Genomic DNA, 4,657 nt, shown 5'->3' on the forward strand with positions numbered 1-4,657 from the left:
AAGAATGCAAGATTGATCAAACAATTAAAGACAATAAAAAACATTAGAAATGACAAAAAGCTTCATCAAATAAGAGAGTAGGAATTCAGCATTAGTTGGGTTTAGATGTTGAAAATATAATGAATTAGGATATAAATTACTATAAATATAAAAATATTGTTGGATGTGGTTTCAAGTAGCACTCTATGATTACTTTTCTAGAATAACTATTTTGTATTCTATGTTTCTACTTTTTATGTATTCTTTAGTGAGTTAAATAGCTGTTATACTCCTACATAATTTATGGATTATTTTTCATATTTGCTTTTCTCCAAAGATAGAATCTCAGATTTTACTGAAATAAGATTTTTTTTTTCTTTTAGTTTATTTGTCTTCTAATTATCTCTGCCTGCACCATGTCCTGTTTTCTGCTTATTTTGGGCTTTTTTTTTATTGCTGTTCAAATTTTTCACAGTTATTTTATGTTTTATCTATCCATGTTTAAGAGTCAAATAGTAGAAAGACTGTTTTGTCTCTCAGTATCTTAGTGGGTATTGGTGACTTTTATAGAAATTGATGTTAGGCAGTTATTAAATGACAGAATCCCAAATAAATCTAAAAGGATTTTATTTGGCAGCACAAATGCATTAGTTACTGTACTTTCTCATAGCTCTTAATATGTTCGAAGGATGTATCTTCTTAATATGTATATATCTGACATTATTTTTTTGGCCAGAATGAAAGTGCCTGGCTTGTATTCTTTTCCTATGCAGTGTTAGGAAAGCTAATGTAAATGTTGCTGAGGTATCTTGCTTAGTCTTCGATCTGTCGTCTAAATTATCATCTCCACCCTCTACGATCCATCTGAATTAGGGGCTGGCATTGGTTTTCCTAACTTGGTCCTAAATTCCAGCCACCCTTACTTATTGTATTCCTCCACTGGTCCTCTTCCATGTGTTGTCTGGTGGTCTATTGTTTCACTTTCAAAATTCCATTATTTTCATGTTATGTTATCTGAGCAAGGAAAGACTTATACACTTGATCTGTCTATGGACAGTTGAGTGATCTAGCTCCTAACTTACCATAAAAAGGTTCAGATATTTGACTTAAATTAGCATTCCTTTCACCATGTACCTCAGAATACTTGTTCTATTAAGTATTAATAGGTATTTTATGATTAAATAATAGATGTTGAATAATATATCTACCACTAGAGATTTACGTACACTTTAGTCTATGAAAAATCTGTGAAAATTCAGCAAACGAACCTGTTTAACATTTTGTAACTTGCCATTACTCTCCATAGATATCTATAATTAATGAAGAATCTTAATATCTCTGAAAACTAATGGTCTATGCTGATTTTATATGTTATGGTTTTATAAAATTTTAAGGAAAGACTTTGTGACAAAAGTCTTGGACTAGAGAATGTATAACCTCAAAATATATTTGATAAGAATTTTGCAAATTGCTGGAAAAAATAAATTGGAAAAAAAGAACCAATTAACAGAACTAATCAAGGATAGAGATGAGTACAATCTCTTTTCTGTAGACACTTTTAAAACACTAAGACATCTGTCTATAAATGTAGTCAAAAGTTTACAACCCACTAAATATTGTTCTTCTTTATACAATTCAGTACCTACAATAGAAAAATAATAGTATATAATCGGCTTTGGGATATAGACCCAGGCTATTTTAAACCTGACATCAGAATCTTTGGATTAAGGCATATCTTTCTATGAGCATTAATCTTGACACACCCATCAGCTTGACTGGGTGAAGAAAAACATCATAGATTAGTAAAGCACATTCTGGTATATCTGTGGGATGTTTCCAGAGATGATTGGCATGAAGGCCAGCAAGCTGAGGGGTGAAGGCCCACTCGCTTGTGGGTGAATGAACTAATAGGTTTGCAGCCTGGATGGAATAAAAGGGGGAAATTAAGAAAGAAGTGGGCGTGATTTTGCAATGCTCTGGTATGCTTGAGCAGACCATCTTTTGCTTCCATCACCTTTGGACATCAATCTCCTTTGAACTTCCAGGCCTTTGCTCTTGGTCTGATCCCTCTTGTTCTGTGGGCCTATCTTCTTAGGCTGAGCATTTGTGGATCCTCTGGTGTCCCCCACACCAATGGCTACTGTGGACCCTAGTTTCTGATTCTGTCAGCCTACCTAATAAATTTCCCTGTATCATCGCACATATATTTCCTATTGATTTGTTAGGGATCTAGAGATCCCTACTGGGGATACCTCCTGTATCTGAGAAGCACAATTAAAATTTAGCACTGGCATTTTTCCTGCTCCATCCTGGTCTACATGAATCCTGATTCCCTGTAGAGACGTGTACTGTCTTCCTCAGTCCTAAACACAGAAGTAAAGGTCTCACATTCTGAAATATGAAAAAATCTGTAATGTTTGCTATACTAGTGAGCACGTGCTCATAGTGTTTTCATGTTGTTTTTATCATTTGTTAGTTCTGTGTGCAAGTGTTCTTACTTTTCCCTTTCTAAGTGGTTTTTTAATAGTGTATTGCTTTATTTTGTTCCTCATCTACCTCATGGTGGATTCCTTGCAATTACCCAAGAAGTTTGTTGACAGAGGTGCAAAAGTTAAAATCAGGATAGTTGTGTACAAGCAGAAAAATAGTAACCCTGTAAAATTGTACATTATGGATCTGTAGAGGCTGAAAAATTGATCAATAATGGTAATTTGATTTATTAATAACCAAAGGAAAATATGATAAAAGTTTACAATTTCCTACCCAAATAAATCACATAGATACATTTATACCTTAATTGAGGTTATACTTGGGCAATGTTCACAGAGCATTGAAACATAGCTGCGAAGTTTTCATTTTAAGACCTTAAAATAATAAACTTTTCTACAAACTTTAATATAGTAAATAGAGCTGGTAAGTACTTATAGAATCTCCTGTGTCTATCTCTCTCTCTTCTGTCTCTATAATCATACATTTTCAAGTCATAATGTAATACATTTTCATTACATAATTGTTAAAGAACAAAGAGCTGCATGTTGCTTATTTTATTCCTTTGGCATATATAATTTACATTATTGTACATGATATTTTATATTTTACCCACAGCCGTTTGTGTAACTGAAAATATATTTCTAGCTTAGGTGAGAAAACTAATAAAGACAGTGCTAGGTTTTACCCACCCAAAAGTGCAATAATTATTGTATACTAGATACTTTATAGGATTAAATTTAATCATAGAATACTATGTTTGACCTCCAGATAAACAAAGTACAGAAATAAAAATAAGTAAATATCTTTAGTTTTGTAATTTATTGCTACACTATTTAAATAAAAGTAGAAAGTCCCTGAGAAATCCCTTATAAGAAAGTAATAATTAGAGTAAGAAGAATACTCTAGACCAATAATGGTGACCTTCTAGCGCGTTCAATGACACAAACAGCCTGTTGCTGCACATGGGCCATAGGTTCCCCGCCACCACCCTAGACTTTGAAAGGGCACAAAGAGTTTGGGATTTCTTCAGAATATTTTAAAACTTCATTTGGCAAGTATATGATACCTACTGAAACCCGGAGATATCATTACTAACCTACTGAAACCCGGAGATATCATTACTAACAGCAAATCTTGAACATTCAAGATTAGATATAATTTATTAAATTTTCCAAAAATAAGCAGGCCTTCCATAGTTTACTTAATACAGTACTGTGTGTGTGAATTAATAGCAGTAAAAGTTTTGATTACAGCTTTTAAATACCTGTAAAGAAAAAAATGTCAAAGTATCCCAACATCGTTTCCATGCAGCAATTTGTAGGAGAAAATGATATTTTTTAAAGACATATTTTATTGAAAAAAATACATTACTAGATGAAAATAATTATTTATTATAAGGTATAGACTTACCAAAGAGCCATAGGCTGCAAACAACATGAGCTAAGATAAATCAAGGTAGACAGTAAAAATGTTGGATTTCATTTAGACATGATTTGTTTCTTTTTCATCATTGATTAAGGTAATTATCAATATTCCATGCTTCATATATCTAGTGTAAGGCTTCAGATGATGAAGCCTATTAAGTAATTTGTATTTTGAAGAGGAACTTGCTCAGCTAAGTATGAGTTATATACTGCCAGGAATTAATTAGCTTGATTACTGTTGTCTAAAGTATATTTCTAGGAATCCTAGTCCAAAGAAATGTTCCTACACTCAAAATAAATTCTCAGCCATGACTCAGGTAAAGAAGGATTGTAATGTCCTACACTTTTCTTTTACAAAACATAATTCTACTTTGGGCCTCTTTTTCTGCTGATGATAGAAACAGTTTGATTACTCAAGGCAGGAAGATAAGGGATGTCTTGTCTGATTAGATGTTGGCTACAAAGGCAGAATCTTCTGATATATCCTTTATGATATCTGGTGACAAGCCATGTAGGCCACTACCACACCCTTCCTTGTACTCTGTACAGGGTTAATGACGCTGACTGCACTGCCTGTGTTGATCTTAGGCTTGTAAGACCTTTTCTGCTGCCTTTCCGTGGAAGTAGGTCACAGCGTCCCTTTGCTTTGGTTCTCAGCTGTTTCCCCACAACATTTTCTCCCTTTCATTTATTTATTTATTTATTTATTTTAAAGATAAAAGGAGGGAAACATTAACAGACATACAACATTTTACAACATATCA

Source organism: Chinchilla lanigera, unplaced genomic scaffold, assembly GCF_000276665.1.
Source record: "Chinchilla lanigera isolate Chin_1 unplaced genomic scaffold, ChiLan1.0 scaffold00025, whole genome shotgun sequence".
NCBI lineage: Eukaryota > Metazoa > Chordata > Mammalia > Rodentia > Chinchillidae > Chinchilla > Chinchilla lanigera.